Source organism: Equus asinus, chromosome 9 (assembly GCF_041296235.1).
Source record: "Equus asinus isolate D_3611 breed Donkey chromosome 9, EquAss-T2T_v2, whole genome shotgun sequence".
NCBI classification, from domain to species: domain Eukaryota; kingdom Metazoa; phylum Chordata; class Mammalia; order Perissodactyla; family Equidae; genus Equus; species Equus asinus.
Genome location: NC_091798.1, coordinates 77,300,730 through 77,321,798, shown reverse-complemented (window position 1 = coordinate 77,321,798; position 21,069 = coordinate 77,300,730). Strand labels below are relative to the sequence as shown.

The following is a 21,069-nucleotide window of genomic DNA, read 5'->3' as shown; positions in this document are numbered from 1 at the left end:
GCCAGCATTTAGTGCTGATGCAGAAAAAATGCCTTTTGCTAAGAGAAGTGTCAGGACTACTATACATTGCCAGAACCACATTGCTGATTTTTCTGAGAGTAATGTATAACTTAATGAATCAAAAGAAAAAAAATGCGTTTTTTTCTAGTTAAATTAGATATACCTGGAAATGTTCATGAACTTGGCTCTATAGTCATTTGGTGTTTATTCCATTTATAAAACTGTTATGTTGAAAGATATTTAAGTTGTGTCAAGCAATACTACATACTTGCTCTAAAAGTGATACAATGATATAAAAATGATATTTAAAAAGGCCTCTTTTCATCAAGAAGGAAAAGATTACATATTTACAACTGTAAAATTTCCAAACATTCAGTGCATTTTTACTAGCCTGTGTAAAGCTGATGCCAACACAGGCGTCACAGGTTGTTTTGGCAACACAGGTCGGCACAAGGCTAACCATTCCAAGTACTAAGTACTTTGCTTTAATTTACTTAGCCCTCACAGCAACTTAACGAGATGGGTTAACTATTATTATTGCTACAGACCAGGAGTTACTCAAGGTCACACAACTGGTCAGTGATGGAGCCAGTTTTCTAACCCAAGAAGCTGGCTCCAGAGTTAATGCTCTTACCCACGATGGTACATCTACTGCCTCCTATGTCTCTCTGTGTCTGTCTCCTATAAAAACAAGTGAAATGTGAGCTGCTCTTAAGGAGCTCACAGCTTAGTGATACTTTATATCCACTTTGCATATGTCAAAAAATTAATTGATGGGAAAAAACAATCTCTTTGCTCCCCATGTGCCAGGCCAGGATTGGAAGAACTGATTTGAGCATATTTCAGACCCACTTGAGTGGGGATGCCATCATTTCCACAGTGGTGGTAGATTAGGAGTCTCTCAAAATAACTGTCATTGCCTCAGCTCCCTGGGGATGACGGGACCACTTCCTCACTTCCTTTCCTCACCCCTGGGGAACTAGTAAGAAATACTGCTTCCTCTAACTTCATGCTGGGATCGAGGAGGTGGAGAGACACGATAAACAAAATCTTTACCCTCATAGAACTTGCATTTGAATGGATATCAAAGTTATTTCAAGAATATTTTTTATCTCATGGCCCTTCAGTAACCTGTGGTGCCCTCTTTAATAGCTGCACAAAATGTGGAGTATGTCAGTGTCCATATGGTCAATCTTTCCAAGATGCTTGGCTTAATCTCTTCTTGCTGTTTCAGCTTAGGATATTTAACACGAAATCACCACGGCAATATGGGGTTCCCATAGATGAATTTTAAGTTTTAATAATTTATCCTTTTAACTTTTGAGAGTAGCTTTCTAAACATTAAACAAACAAAATCGAAAAACAAAACAAAACAAGGCCAACACTTCAACCAATGTGAGTGCAGGCTTTGGCAAAATGCATGAATGTAACACCAAATCCAAGATAAATTGAAACTCTGGGCACATTTTGCTTGCCTTCTTTCCTTGTTTCTAATTTAATATATGTTTCCCAGAATGGAGTTTGCAAATCTAAGTAAACATATATATATATATTTAAAATGCTTACTTATTCCCTTTTGGGTTCTGTGTCAATTGTGTACATTTCATAAATATAAACATAAGACATATTTGCTAAGGAATTACATTTGTTAATGTGGCAGCCTCATGGCTTAAAGCATAAAAAATTCATACCTTGTCAATTATGAATTGCATTTCCTCCATTTGCATAGAATATGGAACTTGTTTGATTACCGGCTAAAAATGTATATGATGCTATTTAAGATGTGAATATTGCTAAAAAAAAAATCAACCTCTCCATGCCTTAAGAGGTCAAACAACATCGGAAAACTACAATCCTTTTAAATAATAATAATAAAAAATCTGTCCTTTGCTTATTTATTCAGCGTTTTTCTTACTGCATCCAATTACCAACCCTATCAGTCCATTTCCTTTGATTTATCTTTTAATCCAATGAGTGTCATAATAGGAAGGCAGCATGAATACCCTTTAATACTTATGGATTTTTTTCAAACTTAAACATCTTCCTCACTAAGCAGAATTTCTGCACTGACTAACTCCACAGTTATCACCCTAGATGCCCTCTTGCTATTTCATTACAATTTTGTGGATGAACACATCATTGGTATGGTATTTATCTTGATAGATAGTGAAAAAGAAGTCTTGCCCCCAAAAGGTATGCTATGTTTCTAGCCCTTGTTTATGAGGAATCTTCCAGCAACACTCACACTGCAGAGTTGCATGCACTAAATCGTGGCCCAACTCAGAGCATTAGTATTATCCCTATTAAGTCCTGTATATGCTGTCAATTTAATTAGAAACTGGCCTTTTGCTTTATCTTCCCAATTATCTCACCCATCATCTCTCAGACCCTAAAATCATATCATTCTCCAGAAAATAGGTTATTTCTCCAAACACCCTTGTCTCACTACTTCCAGATAACTCTCTGTGACCCTTTTCCCCCTTCAACTGCTTATAGTCATTTTAACATCTGCCATCACAGCTTAAGGGGTGATTATGTCTAATAATGCTTTATTTTTGTGGTGGGTGCACCACAGTTATTGCCATATATGGAAAATTCTGAATGACCTTTCCAGAGCTTTTAGCATCAAAGTAAGTCAAGTACTGTGTTATCTCTTTCTATGACTGCCAGGTGAAGAACACAACACAGCTACCTAATACCCTAAGAGAAGGCCTTACTACTTTGAAGAGCTGTCTTCCTCACCTTCACAGCCCCATAGCACTGCCCTTTATTCCTCTCTTCTGAGTTTATCTCCCTAATTTAAATTCTAACTTCAAGTGTATCAGTTCACTAACACTAAAGTTGACTTCCAAAAGGAGTCCATTTATTGACCAAGTCAAATAACTTCCTTCTATATTTAACTACACAAATATAAGGTTGAATAATTGCCTTTTTTCCTTTTTTTTAGGGAAATAGCTAGGAAGCATTAAAAAATAAAATAAGCAACTGACATTGAGATATTTAGTAAAGAAAATCATTCCAATTTTTTCTATCCTATTTGCCATAACCCATGAATTCGACCAAAATACAGCAAGTCTAATTCAGTTACAGGCAGTTGACATTCAAAGGTTATCCTCATTGATGTCTAAATTTTTGTGATGAGCTCCTGTACTGTATTATAATTCTGTTTCATATCAAATTTGTTAAGTTTTCTTTAGGGTTAAAATCCGTCATTGATCCAGCAAGATGCCGTAGAATCAATAATGTCTATTGATGTTTAATATGCCTAACTTTGTTATAAACTCAGCTCTTAAAAACAAACTCTTTGCCAGCCCTTTCATTTACAGGCAAAAGAGGATTTATACTCAAGAGGATCTTACCTAACAATTTAGAATTATTGTTAAAAAATATAAAAAGCCTCTTGTGGGCCAATTCTTCTTCAACCTTAGCTAGAAGATGAACTCTGCCCAAAAAATACATTGGGAATATAGTACATTAATGACCCAGTGGAATAAACACTTGACAGTCAAAAAGCACTGTATTCGAAAATTATTTTTTCTTAACCTAACCCTGCTTTATACAACAAAAACAGATCCATTACTACTGAGATACGCTGCATCTCTAATTTCGTTTTTACAAAACTTCAACACACCTCCATAGAATCCAGATTAGTTCTCTCAGTAAATAACTATGACATTACCATTATTAGTGTTCCTAGGCAGTGCCCATTTAAAGGCACAACAGGGAAATTACCACACAGTATCCCACACCCAGCAAACACATAAAAACACAAATACACACACACCCATAGATAATAAAATATTGGAAAATGATAAGAATAGTCAAAAAATGCTTTATCTTCAGCTGTGGTTTATCTATTCAGCCAACTTTCTCCAATTTTATGATATCATTTCATTATTTTTAAAATCTAGGAAAATATTAGCACTCAAATATTATGTCAACTCAATTATGAAATGAAACTAAGCTACCAAGCAATAGAGTACTATGAATCCTTAACCTTAAATTATCATATTGAAGCAAAAAAGATTCTAGATAAAAGGCTCAGATTGCATATTGTGAAATATTTCACTTTAACTTGCTCCTAGATTCTGTAGGTTTCTCTTCTGGGTTTTTCTTTTTTTAATAACTCAAATTTTTAATAATTGGAATTTCATTCCCATTCATTTGCTACTAACCTATCATTGCCTGTGGGATCTGAAAATTGAATTGATGAAGTATAACCAACCTTTTTATGGAGAAGAGCCCTTTCTAAAACCACCAAAACTCCTCTAAGCTTTGAAATTCTTGGTGTTGTGTTGTAGAATCCATTAATGCTAGAGAGGAAATTGAAAATAGTAATGCAGGACTGTGGGTACCTACACTTCAAGCCATGAGCCATGATGCTGTCTGTGGTCACATGAGTGGGTGTTGCAGTTTGCTAGGTAATGGTAATTATCTAGTCTAGACTTCTTTCAAAAACTACTAAGCTACTTAGTGAATGTGTCTTAGAAACCATACAAACTTCATAGAACAGATAACTGAACAAAATATTGATATATAGAAATAAATATGTTTTAAATACGTTAGGGGATAATATAGTGAATAGGACAATTATTGCTCCTTTTCTTATGGAACTTACATCTGTGGCAAAGACAAATTTTGGACAAATAACCAAATTGAAAGAATTAATGGCAGTACTGCAAAATATTCAGGTCCTTTATATTTCAATAATTTTTATTTTTTTCTATATATGGAACCTGCATATTTTGATTAGGGTTATTGCTAGAAATTTTATGGTGTGTATGTTGCTATTATTCAGAGAATTTTTTATACTATCTCTTCTGTTTCTTATTGGGATATTGATTTTTTTTATATTTTTCCTGTATTTCATAGTCTTACTGATTTCTGCTTAAGAGGATTTTATGTGGCATTTTTGGGTTTTCTAAGAAATATTCTCTGTAATTACTAACCATTTTATCCTTTTCCTCTCCAGCAGTTAGTCCATTATTTCTGATTTGTGTCTTATTGCACTAGCTGGAAATTCTAGAATAATGTTAAATAAGGAGATTATGAATTCTATGCTCCCTTGACTTTAATAAGAGTTCTAGTTTTATAATTAATATTATATGATGTGATCTGTCTTCTTAGAGATCCCTTTTTTGTGAGAAATCTCTTTTCATCTTTTTTCCTTAAGAGTTTGTTTGTTAGGATTTTTTTTTTCAATTTCTTAATTATGATTTCTGTCTCATTTGGCCAGAGTATGACTTTAATTTCTTTTTTCAAGAACGAAATTTGATGCTATAATTTTTACATTCTTGAATAACTGAGAATTCTGCTGCCGTTACACATAAACAACATCTAGGAGGGCACAAAATTCTTAGGTTACAAGTTTTCTCCTTAAAATGCTATAGACAGGTGGGAATGCAAAATTGTACAGCCACTTTGGGAAGTGTTTTGACAGTTTATTAAGAAATTAAACATACATCTACCATATAACTTAGCTATTCACTCCTAGGTGTCTACCTAAGAGAAATGGAAATTTACATTCACACAAAATCTTAGAAACAAATGTTCATGGCGGCTTTAGTCATAATAGCCCAAAACTGTAAACAACACAGATGTCCTTAAACCACTCCATACAATGGGATACCATCAGCCAGAAGCAGGAACAAACTATTGGTTCACACAAAGAATTGGGTGAATTTTGAATGCAGTTCCCTAAGTGAAAGAAGACAGAGTCAAATGTCTGTATGTTGTGTGATTCCGTTTTACATGAGACTCTTAAAAAAGCAAAGTGCAGGGAGGAACACAGATTAGTGTTTACCAAGCGTTAGGCAACTCTTGCTTTGGGGGGATGATGAAATTGTTCTGCAGGGAACAGTACACATGGTGTACAGTGTGGTGGTGGACACATGACTCTATGCATTTGTCGAAACACATAGAACTATACACCACAAAGAGTGAATTTTACTGTATGTAAACAACAAGAAAATCAATGAGGATGTGGGGGGAAATACAGCATGCAGACTATGACAAGGGAATCTACGTAATTACAAATGAACCGGAACTATACACTGAGGGGGTTGGGGGAGAAAGGAGCTGAGCTAAGAAACTCTGGAAAGCAGCCGTTTGACTGGATACTTGAAGACTAAAGACAAAAAGACCTATTCACAAACGCTGTTCTCTAGTTGGCAATTTGTTTCTCACGGAGGTATGGATTAGGAAATCTAAAACTATTTTTTTAGATTTTTTAATTTCTTTAGATTTCAAAGATATTTTTAGATGCTTTTTAACAATATTTTTATTCATGTTATATACTAGGGTTGAGTTAACAAATAAATAAATTGTAAAAAATGTGAGTTGGGTTTCTCACTGTCAAAGAAAGAAGTTACAAATAAAGGAGGAAGGCTAGAATCAGCTCTGTGGTGTTGGATTAAAATTGGAGATAACAGTATGAACTTATTTTTTTAAATACACATATAAATGATACAGAAATAAATTTCGATGTGTGTGTTTGCATGAGCTAGTATCCATACATGAATTTTTTTAGCTCTGTCCACTGAAAGGGGCTAGAAGTTACCCCAGTAGCAATGAGCAAAGCCAGCACCTAATTCTTGGTTTCTAAATTCCATTCTCTAACGAAAGAAACAGGACTGCTTGGAGAAATAGCTGATTCTAGGGCTGGGGCAGGGAAAACACAATATGAGCCTAGAGCACCAGAAAGTAAGGAGATGATAAATATAAAAAAGCTAGGAGCATATCAAAAGGGCATAGGAGCCAGCCTGGAGAAGTTGCCAATTGCTGAAGTTGGAACATCTTAAGCAATAAGCAAATAACGATAGAACTGGATTATAACCAAATAATAAAATAAATACCCACTAATCCAAACTAATATAAGTAAATAACTGATTAAATAGAGGGGAAGTGACAGCTCTTCCTTAAATAATAATTCCAGTTATATATGAAGGAATGAGGGAAATAGAAATCATCATTAAAACACCACCGTAACAATTGCCACGCGATGCATGCTAAAATTAATTGGTGCAGGTTTATACAAAAAAAGGATATTTGCATTTGACGCAGTGGTTAAGTTCTCACATTCTGCTTCACTGGCCCAGGGTTTGCCAATTCGGATCCTGGGTGTGGACCTATGCACTGCTTATCAAGCCATGCTGTGGCAGGTGTCCCACATATAAAGCAGAGGAAGGTGGGCACGGATGTTAGCTCAGGGCTAATCTTTCTCAAAAAAAAAAAAAGTACCTCTCCCAATATTTAATAATTATAGAGGAAAAATAATAACAACAGTAGAGAATCCTAAGAAACACTGGCTTAACCAAGTGACCAAGAGTAACATCACCAATAATACGACACATTGACATTATTTAATCCCTGATATGATACACTGAGAAGGATGCATAGCCTCTGTGGTTTCCCTTCCCAAAACACATAGCCTTAATCTAATCATGAGAAAACATCAGACAAACCCAAATTGAGGCACAGTCCACAAATAACTGACCAGTACCCTTCAAAAGTGTCAAGGTCATGAAAGACAAAGATTGAAAGACTGCCACAGATTGGAGGAGACTAAGGAGACATGACAACTAAATGCACTATGAGATCCTGGAACAGCAAAGGGACATTAGTAGAAAACTGGTGAAATCTGAAAAAGTCCTGTATTTTAGTTAATAGTAGTGTCCCAAGGTTAATTTCTTAGTTTTGATAAATATTCTTTGGTTATGTAAGATGTTAAACATAAGGGGAATCTAGGTGAAGGGTAAATGGGAACTCTATGTACCATTGTTGCCACTTTTCAGTAAGTCAAAATACAAAAAGATGGCACTACAAAAATGCTGTAGATGTGTCATCATCTCATGGCACTTAATGCTCAGAGACGTTTAAGGCCAGCCTAATTTTTGTCCCTTCTTAGCTAACCTGCTTTATTTTTTTCTTGCCTGGATGCTTTAAATCTATTTTCCTCTTTCTTGAAATTAACTAAGTCTTATATATTTTTAATTTGATTTTCTTTAGTGCCAATGTAAAACCTTTTTCCTCCCCCCCAAATCTTATCCTCTTCCATTTCACTTTGGCCTCTTCTTGTTGCGTCTCATTGTTTCCCTTTTTGGCCTAACAGATTGTTACCAATGTCCTTCTACAGTTTGTTCACAGAGGCCATGCCTTATATCCACTTAGGGTACCATAGGCTGTTCTAACGTTTTGTCTGATCCCCATATTAACCATGTTTCTGTGGTATTTTTTTTTCAGGGTGATTTTCACGTTCCCTTCAGCTGGAGCATATTTTCACAGTACCATTTGGGTTCTTTTGATCATTCATCTTCACAGTGGGAGAGATCAGTCTAGACCACTTCCATCATGTGATTCATGGAAAACTATTGACAGCAGGTTAACTGATTGATTTTGGAGTTGTGAGTTTTCATAAACTTTAGTGTTTCTATAGTTATTTTATCGGGTGGTTGAAAGAGGTTTTATTAGGAGCTGTTAGGTAGAGCCCATTTTAAATCAGAAGCTATCTATCTAAAAATGTTTGCATTTTTGAGTCACTAATTTTAGCAATATCTTCCAAGATATTTCTGTTGAGGAAGAATTTGCATTGTGAGCGTTATATCTGGAATTCCCATACTCCAGAATCATAAAAAAGAACGTGAAGCAATAGTTTATATTTCACAGAATAATTAAAGCAAGAGATTTGGTATTTCTCCACAAAAAGCATTATGAATTTAGATAGTGGTCTGGAAACCAGTGAAGCTGATTGCAGAATGAATATTTAAAGCCCCCCTGATTTAATGTGCTCTTGTTTCCATTCCCTTTATTCTTTACAAAGACAAAGAGCCCTCTGTAAATATTGCTTTAAGGATTATCAGGCTTCAATTTTCAAATTCATCTAAAGGACATAATTTAAACCATAATATTGGCTTTACAAATGTAAGCAGTGATTGAACTCCTTTCCTTTAGCTAATAGGAATGCCAAAGAAATTAGAGTCAATTAAATAATTGCTTTATTAACCTAACACATTACTGCTGTGAGGCACGCCATGGTACATGCAGCCAGGAGGATAGCTAGGAGAGAACAAAACTACATCAACATAAAGAGAATGGAAACCAGCATATTGTAAAAATTTGATCCAACGAGAAGAGTGAAACATTTATAGAAATTTTATTGCATCAATTTCATATTTTATAGTTTAACCATGGCTGAAGATGGAAAAGTCCTAAGAGATTGTAAAGATTTTCATTTGATTTAGATAATACTTAGTGTGGGACAAATTATGTCTATAGGTTAGGTTTAACTTGACTTTTCCCATCCCGCTGCCTTCTGGACACCAGCTGCAGGAAACTGCCTTCATCTCTACAGCCTAGTCTAGCTGCATCTCTTTAATGGCTCTTCACTAGTGACTCACCTTGCTGACAAAATGATGCTTAAACGCCTTATCAACATATAATGAAGTGATTTCCCCAAATGAAATGAAGAATGAAGTGATTTCCACAAATAAAAAACTGGCGGCTAGGTGTATCAGTTACCCAAGTAACAAACAACCCCAAAGCTTAGGAATTAAAACAACAAAATTTATCATTTCTCATAATTCTCTAGGAAGTTCTGCTTGTTCTGTCTGGCCTTTTACTTCAGTCTTCTTCCTAATGTAGTGAGTTCAGTGTCCCAAGAGGGCAGCCTGAACACACAAGTATTTATCAAAGTTCTAATCTCATCACATTTACTGATATCAGTTGACTGAAGCAAGTTGTGTGGCCAAGCCCAGTGTTAGTGTGGTATCCTGGGAGTTGTGATTCATTGGGAGGCCATTACTGTGACAATCTACCACACTGAGTGTCTTTGTAGCATAATTAAAATTATATCTCATATACTACTAAGGCTGAAGATATGGTGTAATTAGCTATACAGAGCTTTGAGGATTCTAACAATTTATTGATGGGTAAATATCAAAAGAATATAAAATTTAGTTGATATATATATGCATAGATTTAAATGCTCTGATTTTACAAGGCAACCACATAAACATTTCTCTTCTATTGATTCCATATCAATAACTTAGGTGCCAACACAGGTTCTACCTGTAGCTACTGGATCAAATGCGAAGGCCCTGCCTTTATTTCAGTTTTTCTCAAATTGTAAGTCTCTGGAAGGACTGCTCCTGTACCCTGGTCTTGTTTCAGCAATTGCTACTCAACAAGGTCTCCACCACTGTAGGCTTGCCAGTTCATAGTGTACAGAGTGCATGTTCTGGACAAGCATAGACAGGTCACAATCTATATAAATTCCTAGGACCAGTTTATTACAGTTCTTAAAAAGTAGAGTTCCAAAGCATCTGTTCAAGGTATTGGGATAGAAAAAGGCATATGACTTAAAATTAGAAAATATGAACTTCAGTCCTATCATTCGCCATCAAGCCACTTAATCTCTCTGCATCTTAGTTTTCTAATCTAGAAAATGGAAATAATAATAGTAGCTACCTTGTTATTTGGAGGAGTAAATGATATGATTAAGTCAACGGCTGCACAGCACTATACAAATGTATTATAAGTCCATAATGCCTTATCTGAAGTCATTAAGGCCATTTTCAGAATTCAGACTTTTTTAAGATTTTAGAAAGATAATATAATACATATTCTGTTTATTAAGTAACATTCCCAACAGAGTCAAGGGCAATACCATATAACCAAATACATTAATATATCTGCATCAAAACATGTAAACATTCATTTTAAGTGGGAAAAATTAAGACTATATACTTACAAATATTTTCAGTTTAAGAGCTTTTCGTATTTCAGAACTGAAGATAAGGGATTGTGGGTCTATTTTATTTGCATTTAAGTTTAGTTCATTTTTAATTTTTTAAAAACTCCATATAACCTTTAATGGTCAGGATTGGCTTTATATAGCATAGTAGAGATGATTCATACTTTTGTTTTTATGGTTTTCTTTCCTTACTGGCATATCAATGCCAGTATTTTATTGACTTTCATAAGATAGTGAGTAATGTTTACATTTGGAAGAAGAGGTGAGGTACGAGGAAATTTCAAGGACAATGAATGACAGTGATGTTGATGTAAGCAAGGAATGAGTGATAACAAATAGATGAATCTGTAGATGTTTAATTAGGTTATTCATAGGATATAAAGTAAGTGAGAAAACATGTGAAGAGTATACTGTAAAGTTAGGAATATTATATATTATGTGTCCAGCGTTGTACTTGACAATATGGGGAGGCAAATTCAATACAAGAGCTTGTCTCTACTCTGGGGTACCACACAATCCAGCACAGAGATAGAGCTAACATATAAAAATGGAGTTATTGAGAGAAAATTCATTAGAAATTGAAAAAGAGCAGATTTTGGTATGGATAAGAGCTGCCAGAGAATGTTTTGTGAAGGAAGTGGTACTTGAAGGACATCTTCAGTTTGGATAGGAAAACATGATTGTGCAACAATGTCATGTCAAGCAAAGGTGTGAGGATAGCGAGATGTGTTCCAAGGGCAGAGAAGGGCCACTGTGTACAGAACAATGAGTCAATCTGAAGTCATGTAGTAGAGACATTTGTGAAGGGATTTAAAAGCCTAGTGGGAATGGTTTGTACTTGATGGGTCATGCAGTAGGAAATCCCTGCAAGTTTTTGAGCTGAGGAATGAAATTCTGAACTGATACAATCTTAGTTTGACAGCAAAATACAAAGGTGAACCAGAATTGGGAGAGACTGGAAACAAAGAGGCTGTTGACATAATCCATGCAGGCATGCAATAAGGGTAAGGCTAAGGGTAAGGGAAGTGGGGATAGAGTGTTGTTGAATAGGAAGAGGAAAAGGTAACTCTGAAAAATCTGGTTAGAGGCATGAAGACAAGCAGCAAAGAAAACTGGCATTTTTATCCAGTTCAGATTCAGACTGGCAAACCTGTTGATGGAATTAAGGACAGACAGTGGAAAGAGGAGTTAATTCGCTAAGGGGAAGGAGAAAAAGATGAAAAGTTCTCTTAGATATATCACTGATAATTTTGTCAGTGATGATTAATGTTCAGAAATGATAGTGACTCCCAAGTTACCACAATATTCTCAATCATTAAAGAAAACAAATCTAGCACAATGTATACCAGAAAAATAAGAGAGAACAATGTGGTAACACATTTTATCAAGACTTTCCACCAAGTGTTGAAATAAAAGCCTGAAGAGTTACCCCGAGTTAATTTAGGGTTATTCAGAAAATGTAATTAATTAAAACATGCCATTCCAAAGCATGCAGGAGAAAGAGTCATAGAACCCTGAATGGGAAGAGACTTTGAGGCATTTATTTTAATTTGCAAGTATTCAGACCTCTCTAACTGATGAAGAGTTCACGTCTAATTGTCAGAGAATTCTTCCTTATACCATACTGATATCTCTTTAACTCATACCCGTTAGTAAAAATTACCCTCTGAAACAGCTCAAAAGAAGGCCCAAGGTAGGTAAGTGACTGCCTACAGCCAGAGTTGGGAAATCTCACTGAGAGCAAAGAGGCAACGGAAGACTTTTTAGGATAAGGAACTCTTCTGGATCTTTTTTTTTTTTTTTCTTGGCTTAAAAGAAATTTATTCTGTATCTTGATTGTGGAAGTATAATCAATTTAATTCAATTTAATTGTATGAACTTACCAAAATTCATTAAAATGTACACTTAGAATTTCAAAACAAAGACCATCTCTCATGAAGTAGGTAAGAGCCCTTCAAATACTTGAAAACTGATATCATATCTTTTCTTAATTAATCCTACTTATGTATTTGGATATTTAAGATGCATATACCTGATTCAGAATGTGCTGGTTACTTTGCTCAGCATAGAATAGCTAGGAGGATTTTTTCTTTTTAAAGAAATCAAACAATTATTCAAAAACTTAAGTATAATAAGAAACATAATATAAAATAAGCAGATAATTTGATAGCTATTTAGACAACATCTCTTAGGTCACAATCATCCAATAAGATTATCTTTAATATATCGACTCTGCTAGTTCCAAAATCCTGGAAATACTCAATTTTCTGTGTAGTAATTTACTACTAGTTAAGAAAAATACAGTGTTGAAGATAAGTCAAAGTATTGAAGACAAAACACACTTTATGAAAGAGTAAACGGAAACAAAAAAGCAGCAGTAAGTTGGGTATTTGCATAACCATACTGGAAAGGCACCGTTTTGGTTAATATATTAACTTGCATTCAGTAGATGTTTCATCTCTACCACATTTGACTTTCTATTAGAAATATTAGTAGTTTTGTACCAGGTTGATTGACCACTAAGGTAGGTGAGATTGGGAAGAAGGCACTTTAAAGAGGTACATAGAAAGGCAGCCAAATAAGAACATACTTCTTAGTTGCCCTGATAATTACAAAAGCATCAAAATACCATTACCCTTTCCAATGCAGCAGGATTTACAATCTCATTTCATTTCATGTTTCCCATCAGTCACTGTCATCTCCATTATCAGAGTTCTTAGGTGGAATTACTACAGTCTAAAAAAAAAGAAGAGGGCTGGCCCTGTGGTGTAGTGGTTCAGTTCAGTGCACTCTACTTCAGAGGCCCGGGTTGGCCAGTTCTGATCCCAGGCATGGACATATTTCACTTGTTGGTGGCCATGCTGTGGTGGTGACCCACATACAAAATAGAGGAAGATTAGCACAGACATTAGCTCAGGGTGAATCTTCCTCAAGCAAATAAATAAATACATAAATAAATAAAATAAAATTTAAAAAATAAATAAAAAGAAGAAAACAAAAATCACAGAATAACTCTTACATGATTACATCTTTTGGAACCAAAACCCAGGATCCACTGAATATGTTCTTAAAAGAGCCATGGTTTCATTGTAAGGGAAACTGAATCACTTCTAAACTTTAGCGAGTTTTGTGCCTCTTTTGGCCTATTCTGTAAAAATAAAGATCTAAACAGTTAAATGACTAATAGGTTTATATTTGCAGACCTTTTTGACTAAACATTGTTTGTAATCCTGTAGTTGAGGAAAAACTAGAAGTAGAAATCTTTAGAGATGAAAGAAAATAGTACAGATAAGAGACTGCAGCTGCATTATACCATTTGAATTCTTGGGAAACTCCATTACGTAAAAATTTTTTTTAGGAATGCCTTTTATTGAAATGTTATTTATATACAGCAAAATTTATGAGTTTTATGTGAACACTTTAATGAATTTTGGTAATTTCATACAATTAAGTTGAATTAAATTGATTGTATCTCCATAATCAAGTTTTCATCCTGAAAAATTTTCTCATGCCTCTTGCACTCCGTAACATTTCCCAACTCTGGCTCTAGGCAGTCATTTGATCTACTTTTTGTCATTATAGTTTTGCTTTTTCTAGAAATTCATATTATTGGAAACATATAGTACCTAGTCTTTTCTTTTTAATTCTTTCACTTCGCACATTCTTGAGATTCACTCCTGTGTTTGAGTTATTAATATTTTGTTTTGTTTTTTGGTGAGGAAGACTAGCCCTGAACTAACATGTATTGTCAATCTTCCTCTTTTTTTATTGAGGAAGACTGTCGCTGAGCCAACATCTCTGCCAATCTTCCCCTATTTTGTATGTGGGATGCTGCCACAGCATGGCTTGTTGAGCAGTGTGTAGGTCTGCACTCGGGATCTGAACCTGCAAAGCCTGGGCCACTGAAGCGGAGTGTGCAAACTTAACCACTATGCCACCAGGCTGGCCCCTGTTTTTGAGTTATTAATATTTTGTTCCTTTTTATTGCTGAGTAGTATTTCATAGTAGGGATATAACACAATTTGTTTACCATTCAACAGTTGATGGGTATTTGAGTTGCTTCCCATTTTGGCTGTTAGAAATAATGCTGCTATAAACATTTGCAATCACATCTTTGTGTGGACATGTATTTTTACTTCACTTGGGTAAAATACCCAGAAGTGGAATTGCTGGGTTCTGTGATAAATATGTGCTTAACTTTATAAAGTGCTGTTAGACTGTCTTCCAAAGTGGCTGTACTATTTTTCTTTCCTACCAGCAATGTATGGAACTTCCAGTTACTCCACATTCATATCAATACTTATTATTGTCAGTCCTTTTAATTTTAGTAGGTATTAGCATCTCACTATTATTGTAATTTACATTTCCCTGATAACTAGTGATGTTGAATATCTTTACCTGTGTTTATTGGCCATTTGTATATCATCTTTTGTGAAATGTCTATTTAAATCTTCCCCCATTTTAAAAACTGAGTTGTCTTTTTCTTATTGAGTTGTAAGAGTTCTTTTTATACTGAGTTCAAGCTTTTTGTCAGAAATGTTCTGTGAAAATTTCCTTACAGCCTTGACATGTCTTTTTGTTTTCTTAACTATGTCTTTTGGAAGAACAAATGTTTTTAATCTTGATGAGAGTCCATTTTAAATTTATTTCTTCTTTTACAGTTTGTGCTTTTTCCTATTTAAGAAAGGTTTGTCTAACCTAGTGTCAGAGACTTTCTCGCCTATGTTTTCTTCAGAAGCTTGGTAGTTTAGGTTCTCATCTTTAAGCCTAAGATTCATTTTGAGTTAATCTTTGTAGAAGATATGAGGTAAGGATCAACAGTAATATTTTTCCTCATACAGATATCCAGTTATTCTAGTACCATTTATTGAAAAGACTATTTTTTCTCCTTTGAATTATCTTGGTATCCTTCTCAAAAATAAGTTTCCCATTGAAGTATGGATTAATCTCTGGACTCCCTATTATGATCCATTTTCATATATGCTGATTCTTATGCCAATTTTGCACCATCTTAGTTTGTAGCTTTATAGTAATTCTTGTTCAAATCAGGTGGTATAACTCCTTCACCTTTGTGCTCCTTTTTCAAAATAGTTTTGGCTATTCTGGGTCCTTTACATTTTGATATAAATTTTAAGTCACATTATCAATTTCTTCAAAGAATCTTGTTTGGATTTTGATTGGGATTCCATGGAATTTATAGATCAATTTGGGGAGGATTGTCATCTTAAAAATGCTGAATCTTCCATCCATGAATATAGGATATCTTCTCATTTATTTAGTTCGTTTTCACTTTCCCTTTGTAATGTTTTATAGTTTTAACAGTTCAGGTCTTGCACATCTCTTGTTAAATTTACTCCTGAGTATTTTTTATGCTATTTTAAATGGAGGTTTAAAAAAATGTCTATTGTCACTTATTTGTTGCTAGTATATAGACATTCCAGTTTTTGTTTTGGCCTTGTATCCTGAAATCTTCCTAAATTTATTCATTAGATTTTATAGCTATTTTGTGGATTCCTTAGGGTTTTCTACATATATAATCATGTCATCTGCAAATAAGGATAACTTTCCTTCTCCCTTACCCATTTACATGTCTTTTATGCACTAGCTAGGATCTTCAGTAAATGTTAAATAAAAGACATCTTTGCCTTGTTCCTGATCTTTGACTATGATGTTAGCTATAGGTTTTTCATAGGGACTCAATCAAATTGAGTAGGTTTGCTTTTATTCCTAGTTTGCTGAGAGTTTTTGTCATGAAATGCTTTTTTCAAATGTTTTTCTACACTATTGTAGTAACCATATGGTTTTTCTCTTATACTCTTGATATGTCAAGCTGCACTGATTGATTTTCAAGCACATGTAAATAATTTGACCTAAACTGGAGAGTGAAGGATAGAACATAAGAAGGATATAATATAATAATATCATTAAAAATGGAAAATAAAAACATATGTCCTAATATTACTTATTTAATATGCTTTTTTTTAAATTGGCAGAAAAATATCCTATGTTATTTATTTGATTTAGTACAGGTAGGAATGGGACCTACTCAAAGGGGAGAAAGTATCTAATGTTTCCTTTGTTAATTAAACATTTTTTAATGTTTATTGAAAACACTAATTTCTAGTTGTTTTGACAGTACATTAAAAAGTTGACAACTCAATATTACACTTTGCTGTTTAAAAACTTTAAAGTCATTTCCTTAAAATCACATTTTTTTCCTATAGAAAAAGAGCCTGTCTTCAGAAAACTTGTTTGTTCCCGATTATATAGAAAAACTGAATCCTCAGCTAAAAGTTTTAGCAGTGATTCAGTCTCCTTTATAATAAAAACAAAAATATTTCTGTGATTAAATTAAACTGTAGTATTGGGCTACTGCCTGATGCTTTTGATTCCATGAAAGTTTAATTTCATTCTAGAGAGAAAGCATTTGAGTGATTAGGGGCAGGACTAAGCACCATGTCCACAAAAACTGAACATAAAATGAAACAATTCATCATGCAAAAAATAGCCTCCATAAAAATACAGTTTCCTGAAAGGTAAATTATAAAAGTATTCATTTACCCAATCATTGTAAATACCATAATTATACAGGCTGCTCATCAAAAGACTTTTAAGACTCATTAAAATCATAAAACAATTCTAATTAAATCCATATTTAAATTAAGTTTCTATAACCAACCTACATGGTACTTTAAATCAAACAAAAAAAAGTTGTATAAAAGATCCAATTAATTGTAAGTTTTTGTAAGAATTAAAGCCTAATTACTCTATGATTAAGTTTCCCCAAAATGTAATCATCAATGGCTCTATTCAGAAGAATTAGCCTTCTGTACCCCAGATGCCAGCGGAGTGCTGCAGCCCGTCTTTGACACCAGCAAACCTATTCATCTGAAATCAGCATGACTGTGGAAACTTTACCTCCACCCCCACGGGGGATCTAAGTGGCGAGACCAAACAAAGCTGCATATTTTATACAGATAAATGTCTCCCTATCTGCAGAAGTCCATATCTGATTAAATGGATTCGTGTTCATTGGCGAATTAAAAAAATCCATCGTCAGAGCAGGTTTTGGAAACAATGGTCATTTCAAAGATTCCCAAGTCGATGGGAAAAGATGCACAAGAAAAGAATAAGATTTGCAGCTTAGAGAGAAAGAGAACTAGGCCTTCTAAGGGGACAGCACTAAAGCATTTCCTTCTAACTCTATGCAACTCTTCTTTCTTACTTAGCTACTTGAAATGTTTTTCATTTTTATTAGCCCAACTTCCCACGGGAAAGAAAATAAAAAAGCTCTGTGACATCGCTGCCTCTTGTGTGTTCTCCCAAACTAATTAACCCTATGAAGTTATTAGGGCAGCATCGTTTTTTCTATGACATCACACAAGGTGAAGGTCACTTCTGTAATATTCTTGGCTTCATTCATGTGGTGCATACCCCACAAAATATAATTTATTGTAATTTCCCCAGTGCCCTGATAGCCAAGTGATTAGTTATTATGGTACATAGAAAGTTCAGATGTACCACATGTGATTTATAGCTTCTATTTCTGATAATCTAATTTTCTTTTATGGTAAAAAGAAATTTACTATTTATGTTTTATAGATTGTTATTTTGAGAAAATGACTAAAGTATCTTCATGTGGACACTTGCTGGTTGCAAGGCATCTGGAAGCAGAAGCATCCAAATGGTTGGGATATGAGGGCAGTTCTTTATCCAGTTGACAAGAACTTTTCCTGAACTACCCTTGCCTGTGCCAGTGGCAGAATGCTTGTCTGGTGACAGGTTAAATTAGGCCCGAGCTACCTGCTATCCAGCCCACAGATATCAGTGTAAGAAATGGTGGTTCTGGGCAGATGGAGCAGGGTTCAGGTTCCAGCTAAGCAAGATTTCCTTCCTCTCGGGTACACTGTCCCTGACTTGAAAAGCCCCCAACTCTTTGCCATGAAAATCTGTTCCCAGACCTTTCAGATGTGGATCCTGCATGTCTCTGCTTTTAGAGAAGGGACCTTTCAGAGCTATGACCCTTAAATTCCTCAGGGTTCCTTCTCCCTCTCCTCTACACTATATTATCTTCATTTTTATCATGCTTAAGTTATGTTATATGAAGGTTCAGGTGATTATATTAAAAATGGCCTCTAGTCTAAGAGGAGCTCCAGCCTAGTTGATTTGAGGGGTTCATCTGAAGGGTGAGGTACCTCTCAGAGCAGGCTTGGCTCAGGTGAGAGAAAGGGTGCTCCTCTCATCCTGCTCCTGACTGTGAAGAGGTAAGGACATAAAGAAGCTGTGTCTGCCTGGTGCCTGCCAGGGCACAGAGGAGGCCTCTCTTTGCCCATATCAGGTGTAAAATGGGACAGCACCTCTGATCTCTGGTGATCAGAATGCCACATGGGTAAGCCACCGACCTAATAATAAGGGTGTTAATTATTAAGGATTTACTAAACACCTTATGTGTATTGACTCTTTCAATTTTCCCAGTTATGAAGTAGTATTATATCCACATTATATAGCTGAAACTGAGGCCTAGAGAGGTTAAATAATTTGTCCAAAGAGACAGAGCTAGTAAATGGCTAGAAGTTATGCATACTGCTCTTTCAATTCTTTGTATTCTGTACTTATTTAATAGCAAATACTTATATCAAACTTAAAAAGTGCCAGGCTCTCATCTAAGAGCTATACACGCATTAAATCTACTTGGTTCTCACAACAGCCTTATGAAATATGTACTGTTCCCATTTTTCAGACTAGAAAACCAAGGCACTGAGAGATGGAGTAACTTGTAAAGTTATGAAGGTACTAGATGAGAGAGCCTGGATTTGACCAAGGGGGTCTAGTTCTGGAGAGTCCATGCTCTGTACCCCCTCCAGCTTATTTTCTTCTGTTGTCTCCTACTACTTTGTGAAGTCTCTTCTTAAAGATTTACCCTATCCCAATTGTTCCAACGGGATGTAAAAAGAGATTGTTTCAGATCAAAGCACTAAAAAACGTGTTATTTGGGTCTAGGAAGAGGTTTGGAGGCAGGAGAGAGGGAGGAACAGAAAGGTGATCAGCTGGACAAGCGAACCGAAGGGAAAGGCAGAACCAATGGGGCAGAACAGCTGGTCACCGTCCTTCCCCAGACAAAGGTCCACCTTCCAGGGCTCACTTTGCACATCCTGGTTTCACTCTTCTAATGGAGGGAGCAGCTGCTCATAGACCATCTCCTCTCCCTGCCCTGCCTGGGCTTCCTTCCAGCTACCCCTCTTACTGTAGACCATTCTTTTCTTGGCTTCCACTCCACTGTCCTAGCTAGCACTGTCTGACCACCATCTGTGGGTTTATTTTTGATTGAGCTTCTTCAGCTTTCTACCCTATAACTGGAGAGTATCCTCTACAAATTCAGTCTTTGGTCTGCGCTCACCCCTCTCTCTCATTGAGTGCTCACTGGTTTAATTATCACCATGAGGCTGCAACCTCCAAACCTGTAGCCTCTTCAGAATAGAGCCCTGACCCCATCTCCAGCTATGCGAGGTATATTCTCACTCAGACATCTTGTTTCCTCAAGTCCTAGAGATCCAAAATGAAGTGAGTTGTCTGTCTCCAAACCAGTCCCCCGCCATCCTCTCCAGCCCCTGTCAGGCCCCAGCTGGATAACCTGGAGCTGATCGGCATAACCTCCTCCTGTCTTGCTGTTACTCACTCAAGCCTCTGTTCCTGCTCTTACTTCACCTAGCAAGATTTCATCTTCTCACTCCCTGCTATAGACTGAATGTTTGCATTCCCCCAAAATTCATGTGTTGAAAACTAATCCCCAATGTAATGGTATTTGGAGGTGGGAACTTTGGAAGGCGGTCAGGTCTTAAGGGTAGAGCTCTCACGAATGGAATTAGAGCCCGTGTCAAAGAGACTGCAGAGAACTCCCTTGTCCCTATCATTATGTGAGGACACAGAGGGAAGACAGCTGTCTATGAACCGGGAAGCAGGTTCTCACCAGACACCAAATCTGCTGGTGCCATGTCTTGGACTTCTCAGTCTCCAGAACTGTGAGAAATAAACGTATGTTGTTTATTAGCCACCCAGTTTATGTGGTTTTGTGATAGCAGCCTGAATGGACTAAGAAAGACACTCTCTTCATCCTCTGCATATTTCTAGACACTTATTAAATTTCTACAAAATCTTCTCTGATTACTTTAGCGCTCAGTGACTCTCAACTCCTTCACATTTAATGTCTATACCACAAAATGTAACATTTAATCAATCTGCCTTGAATTTTTTTGCCATGTATTCATCCGAGTCCTCAGCTAATCTTAGCTGAGTATACACTATATGTCAGGCACTGGGGT

At 35.7% G+C, this 21,069-nt stretch overlaps 1 protein-coding gene across 8 annotated transcripts in view; it reads right to left on the bottom strand.

Moving 5' to 3' along the window:
• The window catches only part of KIAA0825 (KIAA0825 ortholog), a 373,989-nt gene that overhangs the window by 15,513 nt on the left and 337,407 nt on the right, over nucleotides 1-21,069 (bottom strand). The window lies entirely within an intron of this gene.